The following is a 20,784-nucleotide window of genomic DNA, read 5'->3' as shown; positions in this document are numbered from 1 at the left end:
TCCTGATGACCTACAAAAACATACAAACTCTGCTCTTGTGGATTATTTTTATTTTTGGAGGGCATGGGGGTGCTTTAGTCTTGTACCCTGAAGGGGAAGGATGTCAGAACTGGAGGACAGAACATTTCTTCATTCTTCCATCCACTGTTAGTAGAAAGCATTTTCAGGTCAGGTATTTGGTTACAATGCAGGCTTTTTAAGGACTGTTTTCTTTTTCCAACAGTTTTGCAGTGGGTTTTTTTATACCCCCAACTAACCAGAAATATGCTTCTAATAAACTCTATCCCTCCAGGAGTAATGAGGCCTGTGACCAGAGCTTTGCAATGACAGTTTTGATTTACAAATTAAACATTGCAATGAAGCATAAGAAAAAAGAATTATGTTTAGTCAGATACCTGCTGAGCACATAATCAATTGCAAATTGCAAGGGGGTAAATCACTCTCTCCAAGGATTCTGCTACTAGAGAACTTGGCACATTCTTTTTGACCATTAAAGTCATCAATAGTCGTATGAGCATTGCTCTAGAAATATCAGTGAGGTGTACGTAATGTTAATTCTGATAGTTCTCCCTCTGACTGCTCAGGATTAAGAAGGAACAGTGACTGAAACAATCCTCCATTTTAATTTCAATTTCTGTTTGACATCGCCCACAAGCAAAATAATGATCTCATTTAAGGCTCGCTCATTCACTTGTCCATATGTTCAATACAAGTACGATTATGCCAACTTAACACACCATACAGAGGGTTACACTATTACAGGAAAAATCCTTCCTCCTAACAATAACGGCTTTGATTGGATTGCCTCATCATTGAGTAAAGGCAACTGACCGTCAGTCAGGCTTGGTCAAAGAGGTTGGTGGTAAGGAGTGACTTAAAGGAGGAAAAAGAGGTAGAAGGGTTTCTGGAGGGAATTCTAGAGCTGAAGGTCCAAGCAGCTGCAGGCACGGCTACCAATGGCGGAGCAAAGGAAATAGGGGATGTGAATTGGAATATTGCAAAGATATCCGAGGGTTGTAGGGCTTAGAAGAGGCTACAGGGAAAAGGAGATGCGAGGCCATAGAGGGATTTGAAAACGATGAGAATTTTAAAATTGATGTGCTGGTTAAACGGGAGCCAATGTAGTTCTGGGATGATGAAGGAATGGGACTTGGTGCGAGTTCAGATACCGGCAGCAGAGTTTCAGCTGAGCTCAAATTATCGAGGGTCAAAGGTGGGAGGCTAGTCAGGTGAACATTGGAATAGTCGAAGCATGGATAAGAACTTCAGCAGCAGATGAAATGAGGCGGGGTGGAGACTGATGATCTTACCAAGGTACAAGAAAGCAATCTTGGTGATTGAAAGGATATGGGGCTGGAAATTCAGATCAGGGTTAACTCGACAATTGCTTCAGTCTTCCTAATATTAATTGAAGGACATTTCTGCTTATCCTAAACTGAATGTTGCATGAGGAGCATGACAAATCAGAGGCAGTGGAGGGCAAGGGAGGTGGTGGTAAAGTAGAGCTGGACGTCATCAGCATACATGTGCAAACTAAGGCTGTCTTTTCGGATGATGTACTAAGTGCAACAGATTTGTGACAAATAGGAGAGGGCCAAGTATAGATCAGCAGGGAACCCCAGAGGTAACAGTGCAGGACTGGGAAAAGAAGTCATTGCAGGAAATTCTCTGGCTAAGACTAGACGAGGGCAGGCATACCGAGCTGGACGACAGTGGAGAAGCATTGAAGAAGAATGGTGCGGTCAACTGTGTCAAAGGCTGCAGTCAGGTTGAGAAGGATGAAGAGGAATAGTTTACCATGGTCATAGTTTCTGACAATGTGCAGACCACAGCTGACTTTCCCTGATATGGGGCTGAAATTCCTAAGGGTCCCTTCTGCCAGTGCAAGTGAGGAGTGGCAGAGCCTGTGGCTGCCCAACCTCTAGGATGATGATCCCATCTCAAATCGTGGAGCAGGAGTTGTCAGCACTTTTGGGGCAAGCAGCGTAAACCCAGAAAGGCGCATGGGAGGCATCCGGCCCAACCCCGGCCTGCTGGAGATCAGCGTGGTACCAAATTCTGCAACTCGGTTACCCTGAAATCCTTCCTGGACAAGAGACACTGGCTATGGAAATTCATTAGCTCCCACAGGGGATAAAATTCATCTTCAGTGGGAATACAAAACAGGCATTAGCCCATTACACACCCCAATCGACTTTCCTTTTCATTGAAATGAGGTTGTGCTCCCTTGCCAAAAGTCAAATTTTACCCCATAATGCTGCAACATATGGTAACCAATCCCCATACTTCTGGCAAAGTCTGGGGCTTCAGTGAACCAAGAGCACTCACTGGTGAGAGCTCTGCTGTGGCCTTTTAAGAAAATACTGGGCAGAATTCCCAGCAAGTCCTCCAGACTCACCCCTTTGAGGTGGAGTAGAGTAGAAGATCCACCTGTGCCCCTCCTCCCCTTCCCCACCTGGTTGTGAAATGGCTGGACCAAAAATATAGGGTAGAATCTGGACACAACCTGGTTCTGCTCCATTTTCCAGTTCCCGGTCAGTTGACCTATTCCAGGTCCACCCATGCCCAAATGAATTTTGCACCCTGAGAACATAACGTAGGCAAACATCAGTTGCATTGCATTATTTAATAAACTATACCGCCTGTGATGTTGATCTTGGGATGGGGTGCTGCAGTGAGAGAGGCAGGTAAGGTTAGACGTTTCTGTTGGAAGAATTTGGAAAGCAGTTTGGAAGAGGAGTGTTTACAGATGATAAAATAAGTGCTTTCTGATCACTCCCTGGGGGAAAAAATCAGGTAGATAAGGAAAGACATTGCTTCTGATCACCATTCCTAAACAAACAAACCTACATGTGGAATATTGAGAGAGGTTTGGTTTAAAGGAATTGGTGGATTTGAGGGATAAGAAGGGTGGGCTGGGGGGAAAGAGGATAGTCCCAGATCATACTTGAAGACTGCACTTGGCCTTCATTCCCCATGTGCAATGGCACAGGCAATTAACTGGAAGCTACACCTTGATCATACATATCTGATGAGGACCCTGACACATCTATGTAATACACCAGCCACCTTCATACATCAGCTCTGCCTCAGACTGAGAACTCACTGTTAATTACAATTCATGTTATTTTTTCCCTGTGGTTATTGATTGGAAATTGGGCTACTCTGCTCCTCTGCCAGACGACTGGCACCACATTCCTGCTTTCCACAGCCAATCATTTCCCTTCACAGCCCATGAATCACCTCACTAAGAGCAAGCTGTCACAAATACAAGCAAGATAAATGACCAGATAATCTATTTTGGTGGTTAAGTGACAAATGTTGCCCAAGACATAAGTTGAACTCCTCTGTTCCTCTTCAAATTGTGTCACGGGATGTTTACATTGACCTGAAAGATGACACTCTCTCAGTACTGCCCTAAGTGTCAGCCTAGATCATATACTTAAATGAAGCTCGAACCCACAACCTGCTGACCCAAATGCAAGAGCACTACCACTGAGCCAAGCTGACGAAGAGTATTACACCTTCTTATACCCTGAGGATGTCTCAGAGCACTTTAAAATGAATGGATCACTGTTGAGGTTCAGTCACTGTTGTTGTGTAGGCATGTCAATTTATCAGATTATATTGTATGTGAATGCTCACTATCTCTAATACGTCTCAGCTTTATAATTAGTCTTACATTCTGTAGTGAATTGAAGTGCTGTAGCTTTCGACGGCAGCCGTCGGATACATAAACATTATTTGTATCTCAGTATCAGTAAACATTTTGACATGATATGTACAAGCTGTGCTACCTCCTAGAAAGTTCTGTGAAATAAAAATTTGACTCATCAAAGATTTACATGATGCACTTTGTTACTAGAAAATTAATACTGCTTTTCTGATGTTTGTTGTAAAACCAACTAAGTATTTCTGCATATTATAGATAGAAGAACCATACAACATTATATTTCCAAGCTGTAGAATATATGACTGGGTTTATTTAACATTGAACCCAATCATATATTTTATAGCTTGGAAATGCAATTCCTCCCCAGCCTTGTTCTTGCGGTTTGCAGCATTCTCTGAGCCCTTTGATATGTTGCAACCTTGTACAAAAAGCCCAGCAATAATGTTATCAAAATATATTGCATTGTTCATACTTCAAACTAAAGTAAAATGTCACGCAAAATAATTAGCTGTCGCTCCATGGGGCTGTCATGCACATTTGGGCTTCAATGTTCAGTGACATTGCTTCCATCATGATTAATCAAATGATATCAGTGTCATGTTTGATTGGCTGATCTCCCATCGGTAACTTATGTTCTACCTTTAGTGACTGCTTGCCCAACTGTAGAACAATAAGTTTGCTCGAGACCCAACATCAGCAGAAAGGGAAGACATGTGGCAGTCATTGTGTTCCAGTAATGTTAAGGAATGACATTATCCCAACCATCCAACATTGCCTGCGGGGCAGGCTTGAGGGGCTGAATGGCCTACTCCTGCTCCTATTACTTATGACAACAGACAGTGGAACGGTCAGCATTTTAGTGGTCATTTTCAACTGCATCCGCCCAAGAACAAAAACCTTGGAGCGTTGGTTCAGGAGCAGGGCATTTGATTTCTGGAGCCTGTTCGCCCATTTAGTTATATCATGGCTGATTTGTACATTAATTCCATTTACTTAACTTTGATCCATATCCCTCAATATCCTTCTCCAACAAAAATCTATCAATCTTAGTCTTGAACATTTCAATTGGCCCCCATCATCCAAAGTCTTTTGGGGGAACAAGTTCCAGAGTTTCACTACCCATTGTATGTAAAGTGCTTCCTGATTTCACTCCTCGTTGGCCTAGCTCCAATCTTAGGATTATGTTCCCATTGTTTTGTATTTCCCCTCAAGAGGACATACTTTCTCTCTACCAGCCCCATCAAATCATCTTAAACACCTTGATTAGATCACCAATTCTAAACTCAAGGGAATACAAGCCAAGTTTATGAAACCCATCCTCATAAGTTTAAACCCTTGGATCAATCTGATGACTCACTACTGTACACCCTCCAGGGACAATATATACTTCCTAAGGTGCAGTGCCTCGAACCAAATGCAATACCGTAGATGGAGTCACAACAAGGCTCCATACAACTGAAGTATAACTTTCTCCACTTTGTATTCCAACCCTCGTGATAAAGGTCAACATTCTGTTTGCCCTTTTTATTACTTCTTGTACCTCTCCACGAGCTTTTCGAGATTTGTTTACAATGACACTCATGTTCCCTTCTCCATCTCATAACTTTCTTTGTGTTCCTTTCAGTCTATTGGATTTCCCCTTTTCATTGCCCTTTCTTTTAGCTTGATGCTGTTTCTTACCTCATTTGTTAACCAGGGTTACTTAACTGCACAAGTGGAGCCTTTGCCCTTGAGGGGTATCTGTTGGTTTTAGATGATAACAAATACTTCCCACTGTTGATCTGCAGGTTTATCCTTTCGCACTTCAGCCCAGTTTAGTGTGGTCATTTCATTTTTCATTCTTCTGAAGTTTGCCTTACTTCAATTTAAAACCTTGCTCTGCAACTCTCCCTACTCCCTCTCAAACCTATTAGAAAATTCAATCATAGCACAGATTATCCTCTCCCCAGGTACATTTTCCAGGCTCCACTTGCTGCTACTCCTATCGTCATTGACCATGCATTTCACTGTGCATGGGGATACCCATCAGAAAGAGAATCCTTGCTTAGACTATACAACATCATCAATCACGGCCCAGCACAAGCAAGTAAGGGTTCAGGAGTAGTATTCAGCATAAGGAGAGAGCACTGCTTGGCTGGTGGGAGGGTGAGGGGTGGATGGGGAAATGCAGGGACCAGGTGCTGTGGGGGAAGAGAGATAAATTAGGAGCGGCATGGGAAGGGAGAAGCTGGGAGCAGGATTTGGGAGGAGATAGGGAAGCCTGTAGTAATCCTTTGCAGAAGGTGAGTCTATCTTGTCAATTGAAAACCCAAATGTTTTTGTGCCGCTTTATTAAGATTAAAAATCCATCAATCACGTGAGCCATACAATATTTAGAATGAACTACTATACACTATTATTATGTAAAAATCTTAGTTTTTTCAGGGGAGCAAATCCCAGAGCCCCAAAAAATTGCGGCTTCAGTTGGGGTGGGGCAGAATTTCGAAGGACCGTCCCAGTTCTAAGTTTGCTGCCTACGGTTATGACTGAAGTGGTCAGTGAGACTGAGTTCAAATCCTCTATTACCAAAAACAGAAAATGCTGGAAGTGCTCAGCAGTATCTGTGGAGAGAGAAACAGAGAAAAACAGAGTTAACATTTCAGGTCAATGACCTTTCATCAGAACTGGAAAAGTCAGAGATGTAACATGGTGTAAGCAAGTACAGAGGTAGAGAGAGGGGAGGGGATTGAAAGAACAAAAAGGAAGCTCTATGATACAGTGGAAGTCAGTAGAGATTAACTGGTGAAAGGGATAATGGTGCAAGGCAAAATGGGATGGCAATGGAACAAGTAAAGAACAAAGAACAAAGAACAGTACAGCACAGAAACAGGCCATTTGGCCCTCCAAGCCTGCGCCGATCATGATGCCTGTCTAAACTAAAACCTTCTGCACTTCCGGGGTCCGTATCCCTCTATTCCCATCCTATTCATGTATTTGTCAAGATGCCTCTTAAACGTTGCTATCGTACCTGCTTCCACCACCTCCCCCGGCAGCAAGTTCCAGGCACTCGCCACCCTCTGTGTAAAGAACTTGCCTCGCACATCCCCTCTAAACTTTGCCCCTCGCACCTTAAACCTATGTCCCCCACGAACTGAATGTTCCACCCTGGGAAAAAGCTTCTGACTATCCACTCTGTCCATGCCACTCATAACTTTGTAAACCTCGATCATGTCGCCCCTCCACCTCCATCGTTCCAGTGAAAACAATCCGAGTTTATCCAACCTCTCCTCATAGCTAATGCCCTCCAGACCAGGCAACATCCTGGTAAACCTCTTCTGTACCCTCTCCAAAGCCCCCACGTTCTTCTGGTAATGTGGCGACCAGAATTGCACGCAATATTCTAAGTGTGGCCGAACTAAAGTTCTGTACAGCTACAGCATGACTTGCCAACTTTTATACTCTATGCCCCGACTGATGAAGGCAAGCATGCCGTATGCCTTCTTGACTACCTTATCCACCTGCGTTGCCACTTTCAGTGACCTGTGGACCTGTACGCCCAGATCTCTCTGCCTGTCAATACTCCTAAGGGTTCTGCCATTTACTGTATACTTCCAACCTGTATTAGATCTTCCAAAATGCATTACCTCACATTTGTCCGGATTAAACTCCATCTGCCATTTCTCCACCCAAGTCTCCAACCGAACTATATCCTGCTGTATTCTCTGACAATCCTCATCACTATCCGCAACTCCACCAACCTTTGTGTCGTCCGCAAACTTACTAATCAGACCAGCTACATTTTCCTCCAAATCATTTATATATACTACAAACAGCAAAGGTCCCAGCACTGATCTATGTGGAACACCACTAGTCACAGCCCTCCATTCAGAAAAGCACCCTTCCACTGCTACCCTCTGTCTTCTATGACTGAGCCAGTTCTGTATCCATCTTGCCAGCTCATCTCTGATCCCGTGTGACTTCACCTTTTGTGCCAGTCTGCCATGAGGGACCTTGTCAAAGGCTTTACTGAAGTCCATGTAGACAACATCCACTGCCTTTCCTTCATCAATCATCTTCGTCACTTCCTCAAAAAACTCAATCAAGTTGGTGAGACACGACCTCCCCTTCACAAAACCATGCTGCCTCTCGCCAATAAGTTCATTTGTTTCCAAATGGGAGTAAATCCTGTCCCGAAGAATCCTCTCTAATAATTTCCCTACCACTGACGTAAGGCTCACCGACCTATAATTTCCTGGATTATCCTTGCTACCCTTCTGAAACAAAGGAACAACATTGGCTATTCTCCAGTCCTCTGGGACCTTCCTATTCCTGAGCTCCACCCATACTGCCTCGCTGCATGACCCCTCTGAGGTGTCCTCCCGCAGTACAGCTGTGATATTCTCCTCAACCAGTAATGCAACTCCCCCACCCCTTTTACATCCCCCTCTATCCCGCCTGAAGCTTCTAAACCCCGGAACATTTAGCTGCCAATCCTGTCCTTCCCTCAACCAAGTCTCTGTAATAGCAACAACATCATAGTTCCAAGTACTAATCCAAGCTCTAAGTTCATCTGCCTTACCTGTTATACTTCTCGCATTGAAGCAAATGCACTTCAGACCACCAGTCCAGCTGTGCTCAGCAACATCTCCCTGCCTGCTCTTCCTCTCAGTCTTACTGTCCTTATTCACTAGTTCCCCCTCATTTATTTCACCTGCTGTCCTACTGCTCTTGTTAGCACTCCCCGCCACACTAGTTTAAACCCTCCCGAGTGACGCTAGCAAACCTCGCAGCCAGGATATTTGTGCCCCTCCAGTTTAGATGCAACCCGTCTTTCTTGTACAGGTCACACCTGTCCCTGAAGAGATCTCAATGATCCAGATATCTGAAACCCTCCCTCCTACACCAGCTGTTCAGCCACGTGTTTAGCTGCACTATCTTCCTATTTCTAGCCTCACTGGCACGTGCCACAGGGAGTAATCCCGAGATTAAAACCCTGGAGGTCCTGTCTTTTAACTTACTACCTAACTCCCTAAACTCCCCCTGCAGGACCTCGTCGCTCTTCCTGCCTATGTCGTTGGTACCGATGTGTACCACAACCTCTGGCTGTTCACCCTCCCCCGTCAGAATGCCCCCTGTCCGTTCAGAGACACCCTTGATCCTGGCACCAGGGAGGCAACATACCATCCTGGAGACTCTTTCACGTCCACAGAAGCGCCTATGTATGCCCCTGACTATAGAGTCCCCTATAACTATTGTTCTTCTGCGCTTTGTCCCTCCCTGCTCAACAACAGTGCCAGCCATGGTGCCACTGCTCTGGCTGCTGCTGTTGTTTTCCCCTGATAGGCCATCCCCCCCCAACAGTATCCCAAACGGTATACTTGTTAGAGAGGGGGATAGCCACAGGGGATTCCTGCACTGACTGCCTGCCCCTTCTAGCGGTCACCCACCTATGGTCTAGATGGTCTAGATGGGTCGAGAGGAGGTGTAAATGAAAATAGCAGAATCATCACCAATAGCTGCTGTCTGAAAAAATGAGAGCAGTAATTATGATCTGAAATTGTTGAATTCAATGTTGAGTTCAGAAGGTTGTAAAGTGCCCAGTCGATAGGTGTTGTTCCTCGAGCTTCCATTGAGCTTCATTGGGACAGTATGGGAGGCTGGGAACAGAAAGATCAGAGTGGGAGTGGAGCGGAGAATTAAAATGAAGCTCAGAGTCGTGCTTGAGGACTGAACCGAGGTGTCCCGCAAAGTGATCACCCAATCTACGTTTGGTCTCTCCGCAGGAGACCACATCGTAAGCAACAAATACAGTGTACTAAATTAAAAGAAGTACACATAAATCCTCTGCTAATTGGCAACATCTTTTTAAAGAAAGAAAATTAAGACATTTTGTTCCCATTGATAGATCACTTACTGGTGCTCCTGTTGGGAATTTTAAAATTCAAAGTAAAACAATTCATTGCCAAAAATGGAAAGTAGAAAATAGATTTTGATAAAAATGGATCAAAGGTCCCTTCATTTTTGTGCATGTCCATGTTATTTGTAGATTCCAAATTACCAGAAAATGCAGCAAATAAAATGTCAGAATGTTATCTTTTCTGGGGTTCAATCCCACAGAACCCCTGGAAATTAAATGTCATGCTTTCAATACTTGTACTCTCCTTCTGGCTCATGTGCACTGCAAATGTGAACATATCCACAGTTTTAGTTTCAGGTCCATTCCTTCTGCACTTTCTGTAATTGCTGACCCCCTTATGCCCCGAAATAATGTTTTCATATCTAAGATCCTGAGAGGACTTGGCAGGGAAGATGCTGAGAGGCTGTTTCCCTGACTGGAGAGTTTAGAACGAGGAAGCATAGTCTCAGGATAAGGGGTCGGCCATTTTGGACTAGGATGAGGAGAAATTCCTTCACTTAGAGGGTTGTGAGCCTTTGGAATTCTCTACCCAAGAGGACTGTGGATACAGTCATTGATTATATTCAAGACTGAGGCTGATGTATTTTTGGACTCTAAGGGAATCAAGGGATATAGGGATTAGGTGGGAAAGTGGAGTTGAGGTCCAGGATCAGCCAGAATCTTATTAAATTGTGCAGCAGACTCAAGGAGCAGTAAGGCCTACTCTTGCTCTTATTTTTTATGATTTCATGTCCCAGATCTTTATTCAGGGCTGTTTGCAGAGTGGTCAGGTTTGTGAAGTTGTTCAGCCTTTGTTTAATTTCTAGTTTGGCTCACATGGAACTGCACAGATCCACTCAAGTTCACAGCAGATATTTGGCGCCAGTTGTTAAGGCAATATTTACCAGAACAACAATGTGGTCAACAGATATTTGTTTCTCCAGATGCCATTTGTTGTCAGATCACACTAGTCAGCTTATTCTCTTCCATATACACACACAAAGGAACAGGCACATATTCATAGACACACATTCACAAGTACTCAAGAAGTACAGGGGCTATTTTCAATGGTAAAATTGCATCCCATAATATCATCAATATGACCAGAGTCATGCCATTTTAACCATAGGCCTTACATTATCACATATGGCACCAGATTTTGTCAGCATCCTGGATCTCGGCCACAAGAAGCTTAGGTAAATGAGATATTACATTTTTGAAGGTTCCTTGTGGGCCACTCCTGCTCTTCCCGGCCCGAAAGAATTCTTTGGGCCATTCCTACTCGAACCTTCCTTCGGCCATTCCCCGATCGTGGAGTTATTTTTCCGGGGACCTTTTCCTTCAGTCACTGGTGCCGGTCTGAATTCCCAAGAATTTTAACTCCTGCCCCCTGGTGGTGACATCATTCCTGCTGGTTTCAGGTGAGATGTCAGTATTGCAGAACGTAAATGAGGCCATGAAATTTCAAATCTCCGAGGCCTTATGCTCCTGCAGGGCTGGACAGGTCACCAGCTGCCTCAGCCCCCGCAGCCCCTGATTTCTGCTCAGAGTTAAAATTGAGACTTTGGTGCCTGGGTGATTTCTCACGATCACTAAAAGGAGGATACCTCAGTGTAGTCTGTCAGTTCAGGTTTGCTTCCTAGCAGTGAAGGTGCTGAATTGTATTAAACTTGAAGAATTATAGGATCATTGTGGAAAGAGATGCAGTGGTTTTTGTCAAGGTTCATCCCAAGCAGCTCTGTAACACAGGAGTCTGTGCTCTACGGGCTGTTCCCAGGGACGCACACCGAGACAAACATCAACTGCTGCTGGAGGACTATCAATTCGGTGAAAGACGCCCTTTGGTCTGCCCGAAACTTGCTGGTCTTCCAGCGCAAAGAGTTGTCCACCACCGAATGTTGCAGACTGGCACATTCCAAGGTCCAGGACTACGTGCTGAGGGACGCACTAAAGCTTGGGGCAGCCGCAGCAAAGGCTCAATGGGGAAAGACCACAGTGTAAGGTTCCCCCACCAAGCTGGACTGAGGGGCTGGAACCATGGGAAGCCCCTCGAACTGTATCGTTAATATTCTCAATTGCTGTAAATGTAAAACTGTAATTGACATGACAATTGTGAAACGGAAGGGTTGGGAAGAAACTCATGACATTATTGAAAGAAACTGATCTCTTTTGCAATGTTTGTATTTTTTGGTGCTGTTTGGAAACTGTTTGGCAATGTAATTTTTACAGATTTTTATGAATAAAGTATATTTTGAAAATAAAAAATAAAAATTATAGGATCATTTGAAGTGTTTTTTGAGACGAGTAAAACTCTCAGAAGCGATGGCTTACCGGTTGAGTTGTATTCGACTCTGTGGGACTGGATCAGCCCAGACCTGCTGAAAATGCAGGAAAGTTTGTTTCTGGAAGGCTGCATGTCAGAATCCATGAGGAAAGGCATCATCACCCTCATCTACAAGCAAAATGGGGGGATGGCGGAAATCAGAAATTGGCGGCCCATCTCACTGCTTAATGTAGACTACAAGATACTGTCCAAAGTCATCACCAACGGGGTCAAGTCTGCTCTGGAGTTGATTATTCATCCCGATCAGACCTATACTGTACCCGGCAGGAAGATCTCCGACTGCCTCGCGCTACTCAGGGATACGATCGCCTATGTACGGGACAGGAGGGTGGACACCTGCCTCATCAGCCTGGACCAGGAGAAGGCTTTTGGACGTGCTTTCCAAAATGAGATTGGGGGACGGAATCTGCAATTGGACCCAACTGCTCTACACAAACATCAGTCGCAGTCTCAATCAATGGGTGGGAATCAGAAAGTTTCCTGATCAAATCTGGAATCAGACAGGGCTGTCCTCTCTCCCCGGTCTTTTTTTTTGCTGTATCGAACCTTTTGCTGAGTCCATTAGGAAGGATGCGGGCATCAGAGGAGTGACGATTCGGGCAGCGGATGCACTCAGGTCAAAGCCTCCTTGTACATGGACGACATCGCTGTCTTCTACTTGGATCCGCTGATGAGCATCTGCGACCAGTTCGAACTGGCCTCAGGAGCCAAAGTAAATCGTGACAAGAGCAAGGCCATGTTCTTTGGGAACTGGGCCGACCGATCCTTTGTCCCCTTCACTGTCAGGTCAGACTACCTGAAGGTGCTGGGGATATGGTAAGGAAGGGCCGGGATGTGCGTCAAAACCTGGAGGGAGCGAGTAGCCAGTGTACACCATAAACTGAGCATGTGGGAGCAGCGTTCTCTCTCCACTGTGGGTAAGGACCTGGTCATCAGGTGCAAGGCGCTCACGTTGTTGCTGTACGTGGAGCAGGTCTAGCCCATACCCTACTCCTCGCCGTGACGGTCACCCGAGCCATTTTCCACTTTATCTGGAGATCCAAAATGGACCATGTCCGGAGGGACACGATGTTCAAACCTCTGGATTCAGGGGGAAAAAATGTACCCAACGTCGCTCTCATGCTGATGACCTCCTTCGTGTGCAGCTGCATCAAGCAGTGCGTAGAGCCCCAGTACGCAAACACCAAGTGTCACTACATGCCGAGGTTCTATCTGTCCCCGGTGTTACAAAGGATGGGTCTGACCACATTGTCATGGAACGCTACATCCAGTTGGACCATGCCGTACCACCTATCCTTCGTGGAAAAGTTTGTGCAGCAAAACACCTTTGACCACCAATCCATCAGGTAGTGGTCTGCATGGAATGTCCTCAAGGCCCTACGGGAAAAGGAGATGGGGGAATCCTGTCGGATGGTTCCCCGAGCAGACTGCAAAGTCATTTGGTAGAATGCCTTATCACCAGAACTTTCAAGCAAGCACCAAGATGTAGCTTGGCTGGTGATGAGAAGGGCCCTTCTGGTCAGATCCTTCCTGCATGCCAGAAGTCTCACCGCCTCTGCACACTTCTCTCGATGTGGCTGTGGTGGGGAAGAGACAGTTGCCCACCTCCTTCTGGAAGGTGCCTTTGCAAAGCAGGTGTGGTTTTTGTCGAGGTTCATCCCAAGCAGCTCTGTAACACAGGAGTCTGTGCTCTACGGGCTGTTCCCAGGGATGTATACTGAGATAAACATCAACTGCTGCTGAAGGACCATCAACCCGGTGAAAGATGCTCTTTCGTCTGCCCAAAACTTGCTGGTCTTCCAGAGCAAAGAGTTGTCCACAACTGAGTGTTGCAGACTGGCACATACCTAGGTCCAGGACTACGTGCTGAGGGACGCACTATAGCTTGGGCCAGCCGCCGCAAAGGCTCAATGGGGAAAGACCACTGTGTAAGGTCCTCCCGCCATAGTGAACCGAGGGGCTTGAACCTGTGTAAAACCCCTCGGGCTGTATACACCAAAACATGGTTTTGCTGTGTAATGCAAATGCACATTGCATGTAAAATGAAATGGAAGGGTTGTGAGGCAACTCACATTCTGTATTGAAGAAAACTGATTTCTTTTCCACTTTCTGGAATGTTAACTTGGAACTGTTTTGTAATGTATTTTTTTTTTTTTACAGATTTTTATGATTAAAGTTTATTTTTGGAAAAAAATGTATATGATCATTTGTACTTTGTAAAGCTGGGGATATCCCTGACTCCACACACAGCAACATTTGCAGCAGCAAATTTCAGAAGGATATCAATTTATGAATAAAAGCATTTCATTTAATACATCGCAAACGATTATAGGGCCAAGTACTTTCAGATATCATAAATTGTCCTTTCAGAATGACCCATTTGTGAGATTTTATTCCACAGTCAGTCTCAGACATTTGACTGTCATTTGCAATGTTCAAAGGTTCAGGTTTTGTCTTATAATTCAGCCTGGTACTGTCAGTGTTATTTTTAACTTTAATCAACTTGAAATATCGTCAGACTAAAAATGTCATTGTATCTTAAAAAAAAATGCAGCTTTCAATCATCATGTATTGAAATGTTTCTGTGTCATCCTTTCACCGCTTGGTGCCAGTCTGGAATCGCACCAACAGTGATGGGGAAACTCTCACCCGTTGGCCAAGCACAAGGATCTAATTGAAAAGCATTTGGCCGCTCCCCTCCTATTCCTTGTGAGTCCACAAATCTGTCTGCACTTCAGCATGAGACGACACTGCTTTGTGTTTTCGCTGATACCAATAGGTCAGCCAGAAATTTACATAGAATCTACTGCATGGAAACAGGCCATTCAACCCAACTGGTCCATACTGGTGTTTATACCCATTTAAGTCCCATCGGAACACAGGAACGGGAGGAGATCATTTACCACCTCAAGCCTGTCCCGCCATTCAATGCGATCATGGCTGATCTGTGACCTAACTCAATACTCCCTCCTTTGCCCATATCCCTTAATAACTTTGGATAACAAAAAAATCTAGCAATCTCAGGTTTCAAACTTATCTAGCATCAATTGCCATTTGCGAAAGAGAATTCCAAGCTTCTACCTCCCTTTTGTGTGTAGAAGTGCTTTCTAACTTCACTCCTGAAAGGTCTGTCTCTAAATTTTAGACTGTGCCACCTAGTCCTAGACTCCCCAACCAACAGAAATAGTTTCTCTCTATCGACATTATCTGTTCCCCTTAATGTCTTGGAAACATTGATCAAATCACCCATTAACCTTCTAAATTCAAGGGACTACTAATCCTCAAGTCCAGGTATTATTCTGGTAAATCTACGCTGCACTCCCTGCAAGGTCAGTATATCCTTCCTGAGGTTTGGTGCCTGGAATGGCTCACAGTGCTCCAAGTGTGGTCTAACCTGGGCTTTGTATAGTTGAAGCATGATTTCTACCTGCTTGTATTCCACTCTAATTACTTGTACCTACCCTGTTCCCATATCCCTGTATTTCCTTCTCCCTCATGTATGCATCAAACCTCCCCTTCTAAGTATCAGCGGTATCCGCATGTGGCAGTGAGTTCCACATTCTCACCATTCTCTGTAAGGAGATGATGTTGCTCACAGAGTTTGTCAGAATTGCAAAGAAAACAATGATTTTCAAAATCTGGCTATGTTATACTCTGATGTAAGATCTCAATAAACACCCAAACTAGATAGGTACTCCATAATTGGGGATTAAATATTACTCCTATTAACATATTTTACATTTAATCAAATAAAAGTATTAAACACAGAGGAAAATGAATGTTTCTTCCAGGATTTTGACCCAGCGACAGTGAAGGAACAGCGATATAGTTCCAAGACAGGATGGTGTGTGACTTGGAGGGGAACTTGCAGGTGGTGGTGTAACCATGCATTTGCTGCCCTTGTCCTTCTAGTTAGTAGAGGTTGCGGGTTTGGAAGATGCTGTCTAAGGAGCCTTGGTGCGTTGCTGCAGTGCATCTTGTAGATGGTACGCACTGCTGCCACTGTGCGTCGGTGGTGAAGGGAGTGAATGTTTGTAGATGGGGTGCAATCAAGCGGGCTGCTTTGTCCTGGATGGTCTCGAGCTTCTTGAGTGTTGTTGGAGCTGTACCCATCCGGGCAAGTGGAGAGTATTCCATCACACTCCTGACTTGTGCCTTGTAGATGGTGGACAGGCTTTGGGAGACAGGAGGTGAGTTACTCGCCACAGAATTCCCAGCCTCTGAATTGCTCTGGTAGCCACGGCATTTATGAGGCTGGTCCAGTTTAGCTTCTGGTCAATGGTGACCCCCCAGGATGTTGACAGTCGGGGATTCAGCAATGGTGATGCAATTGAACATCAAGGGGAGATGGTTAGATTCTCTTTTGTTTGAGATGGTTATTGCCTGACACTTGTGTGGTGCAAATGTTACTTGCCACTTATCAGCTCAAGCCTGAATGTTGTCCAGGTTCTGCTGCATTAGGACATGGGCTGCTTCAGTGTCTGAGGAGTTGTGAATGGTACTGAACATTGTGGAATCATCAACGAACATCACAACTTCTGACGTTATGATGAAGGGAAGGTCATTGATTAAGAAGCTGAAGATGATTGGGCCAAGGACACTACCCTGCAGTAATGTCCTGGGACTGAGATGATTGACCTCCAACAACCACAACCATCTTCCTTTGTGCTAGGTTTGACTCCAACCAGCGGAGAGTTTTCCCCCGATTCCCATTGACTCCATTTTTGCTCAGGCTCCTTGATGCCATACTCGGTCAAATGCCACCTTGATGTCAAGGGCAGTCACTCTCACCTCACCTCTGGAGTTCAGTTTGTTTGTCCATGTTTGGACCAAGGCTGTAATGAGGTCAGGAGCTGAGTGGCCCTGGCGGAACTCAAACTGAGCGTCACAGAGCAGGTTATTGCTGAACAAGTGCCACTTGATAGCACTGTCGATGACCCCTTCCATCACTTTACTGATGATCGGGAGTAGACTGGCATGGCAGTAATTGGCTGGGTAGGATTTGTCCTGCTTTTTGTGCACAGGACATACCTGGGCAATTTTCCACATTGCCTGGTAGATGCCAGTGCAGTAGTTGTACTGGAACAGCTTGGCTAGGGGCATGGCTAGTTCTGGAGCACAAGTCTTCAGTACTATTGCTGGAATGTTGTCAGGGCCCAGAGACTTTGCAGTATCCAGTGCCTTCAGCCATTTCTTGATATCACGTGGAATGATTCGGATTGGTTGAAGACTGGTATCTGTGATGCTGGGGACCTCAGGAGGAGGCTGAGATGAATCATCAACTCGGCACTTCTGGCTGCTTCAGCCCTGTCTTTTGCATGGATTTTCAGGGCTTCTCCCATCATTGAGGATGGGGATGTTTGTGGAACCTCTTCCTCATGTCAGTTGTTTAATTGTCCACCACTATTCACGACTGGATGTGGCAGGACTACAGAACTTAGATCTGATCCATTGGTTGTGGGTTTGTTTAGCCCTGTCTATTGCATGCTGCTTTCGCTGTTTGGCATGCAAGTAGTCCAGTGTTGTAGCTTCACCAGGCTGGAACCTTATTTTGAGGTATGCCTGGTGCTGTTCTGGAAGCATCTGCGACAGGTAGATTGGTGAGGACAAGGTCAAGTAGGTTTTTCCCTCTTGTTGGTTCCCTCACCACCTGCTGCAGACTCAGTCTAGCAGCTATGCCCTTTAGGCCTCGGCCAGCTCGGTCAGTAGTGGTGCTACCAAGCCACTCTTGGTGATGGACATTGAAGTCCCCCACCCAGAGTACATTTGTTACCCTCAGTGCTTCTTCCAATTGGTGTTCAACATGGAGAAGTACTGATTCATCAGCCGAGGGGAGGTGTAGGTGGTAATCAGTAGGAAGTTGGAATAGAATAGAATAGAAAGTTTAAGCCACAGAAAGAGGCCACTTGGCCCAATGTGTCTCTGCCAGCTGAAAAACAATCCACCTATTCTAATCCCACCTTCCAGCATTTGGTCCGCAGACCTGCAGCTTACAGCACTTGAGGTGCATATCCAGACTCCTTTTGAATGAGTTGAGGGAGGGTCTCTGCCTCACTACCCTTTCAGGCAGTGAGTTCCAGACCATCACCACGCTCTGGATGAAAAGGTTTTCCTCATCTCCCCTCTAATTTTTCGACCAATCACTTTAAATCCATGCACCCTAGACACTGACCTCTCTGCTAAGGATGGACCCTTCACCTCCACTCTTTCCAGACCCCTCAAAATTTTGTACATTTCAATCAGATCTCCCCTCAGCCTTCTCTGTTCCAAGTAGAACAACCCCAGCCTATCCAATCTTTCCTCATAGCTGCATTTTTCCAATCCTGGCAACATCCTCGTAAATCTCCTCTGTATCCTCTCTCGTGCAATTACATCCTTTCTGTAATGAGGTGACCAGAACTGCACACAGTACTCAAATTGTGGCCTAACCAATGAGTTATACAGTTCCAGCATAACCTCCCTGCTCTTGTATTCTAAACCTCAGCTAATAAAGGAAAGGATTCCATATGCTTTCTAACCACATTATCGACCTATCCTGCTACCTTCAGGGATCTGTTGACATTCACTCCAAGGTCCCTTACTTCCTCTACACTTCTCAGTTTTTCCCATTAATCGTGTATTCCTTTGCCTTGTTTGACCTCCCCAAATGCATCACCTCACACTTCTTCAAGTTGAATTCCATTTGCCACTTTTCTGCCCATCTGACCAGACCATCAATATCTTCCTGCAGCCGACAGTTATCCTCCTCGCTATCGACCAGACGGCCAATCTTTGTGTCATCCGCAAACTTCTTGATCATGCCCCCTACATTTACAACCAAATCATTAATATATACCACAAAAAGCAGGGGGCCCAGTACTGAGCCCTGCGGAACACCACTGGAAACAGCCCCCCAATAGCTAATACAGTCGTAACAATTACGCCTTTGTTTCCTGCCACTGAGCCAATTTTGTATCCACCTTGCTACATTTCCCTGGATCGCATGGGATTTTAGTTTTTAACCAGTCTGCCATGTGGGGCCTTGTCAAAAGCCTAACTAAAATCCATGTGGACCACATCAACTGCACTATCCTCATCTATCTTCCTTGTTACTTCTTCAAAATATTCGATCAACTTGGTCAAAAAAAGATCTTCCCTTAACTAATCCATGCTGATTATCCTTGATTAACCTATGCCTTTCTAAGTGACAGTTTATCCTGTGTCTCAGAATAGATTCCGATAATTTGCCCACTACTGAAGTTAGACTGACTGGCCTGTAATTATTCAGTCTATCTCTTGCTTCCTTTTTAAACAGAGGTACAATGTTAGCAATTCTCCAATCCTCCGGCACCACACCTGTATCAAGTGAGGACTGGAAAATGATGGTCAGACCTTCTGCTATTTCCTCTCTTGCTTCTTTTAACAGCCTAGGATACATTTCATCTGGCCCTGGTGATTTATCAATTTTCAAGGATGCTAATCCCATTAATACTTCCTCTCTCCCTATGTTTATCAAATCCAATACTTCACACTCTTCCTCCTTAACGACAATATCTGCATCATCCCCCTGTTTTGTGAAGACAGATGCAAAGTATTCATTAAGAACCATACCAATATCTTCCTCTCGTACACATAGGTTACCTTTTTGGTCTTTTATGGGCCCTACTCTCTCCTTAGTTATCCTCTTGCTCTTAATATATTGATAAAACACCTTTGAGTTCACTTTGATTTTGCTTGCCAATATTCTTTCATCCCTTGTCTTTGCTTTCCTAATTTCCCTTTTTGATTTCACTCCTCCACTTTTTATACTCCTCTCGGCTTTCTGTAGTATTGAGTTCTCGGTGTTGGACATAAACTTTCCTTTTCTGCCTTATCTTACCCTGTAAGGTCCTTGACATCCATGGGGTTCTAGATTTGGCTGCCTCAACATTTTTCTTTGTGGGAACATGTTTACCCTGAACCCCTTGAATCTCCCCTTTGAATGCCTCCCACTGTTCTGACACTGATTTACCTTCAAGTAGCTGTTTCCAGTTCACTTTCGCTAAATTACTCCTCAGTTTAGTAAAATTGGCCTTGCCTCAACTGAGAACTCTAACTCCTGCTCGATCTCTGTCCTTTTCCATAATTATGTTAAAACTGACTGAATTATGATCACTACCACCAAAATGCTCTCCCACTGCCACTCCATCCACCTGCCCATCTTCATTTCCTAAAACATAGAAACATAGAAAATAGGAGTAGGCCATTTGGCCCTTCAAGCCTGCTCCGCCATTCATTATGATCATGGCTGAACATCCAACTCAGTAACCTGTTCCTGCTTTCGCCCCATACCCTTTAATCTCTTTAGACCCAAGAGCTATATCTAACTCCTTCTTGAAAACATACAATGTTTTGGCCTCAACTGCTTTCTGTGGTAGCAAATTCCACAGGCTCACCACTCTCTGGGTGAAGAAATTTCTCCTCATCGCAGTCCTGAAAGGTTTACCCCATATCCTTAGACTATGACCCCTGGTTCTGGACTCCCCCACCATCAGGAACATCCTTCCTGCATCTAACCTGTCAACTCCTGTTAGAATTTTATAGGTTTCTATGAGATCCTCCTTAACTCTTCTGAACTGCAGCAAATATAATCCTAACCGACTCAATCTCTCCTCATACGTCAGTCCCACCATCCCAGGAATCAGTCTGGTAAACCTTCGCTGCACTCCCTCTATAGCAAGAACATCCTTCCTCAGATAAGGAGACCAAAACTGCACACTATATTCCAGGTGTGGCCTCACCAAGGCCCTGTATAATTGCAGCAAGACATCCCTGCTCCTATACTCGAATCCTCTCGCTATGAAGGCCAGCATACCATTTGCCTTTTTTACCACCTGTTGCACCTGCATGCTTACCTTCAGTGACTGATGTACA

The 20,784-nt window shown here is 44.9% G+C and overlaps 1 protein-coding gene across 2 annotated transcripts in view; it reads right to left on the bottom strand.

The window, feature by feature from the left end:
- epha8 (eph receptor A8) overlaps positions 1–20,784 on the bottom strand; it is a 637,160-nt gene that overhangs the window by 584,953 nt on the left and 31,423 nt on the right. The window lies entirely within an intron of this gene.

The sequence above is a fragment of the Heterodontus francisci genome, chromosome 37 (genome assembly GCF_036365525.1).
Source record: "Heterodontus francisci isolate sHetFra1 chromosome 37, sHetFra1.hap1, whole genome shotgun sequence".
In the NCBI taxonomy this organism is placed as follows: Eukaryota; Metazoa; Chordata; class Chondrichthyes; order Heterodontiformes; family Heterodontidae; genus Heterodontus; species Heterodontus francisci.
The sequence above is the reverse complement of the archived record's forward strand: the minus strand, read 5'-3'. Positions and strand labels throughout refer to the sequence as shown.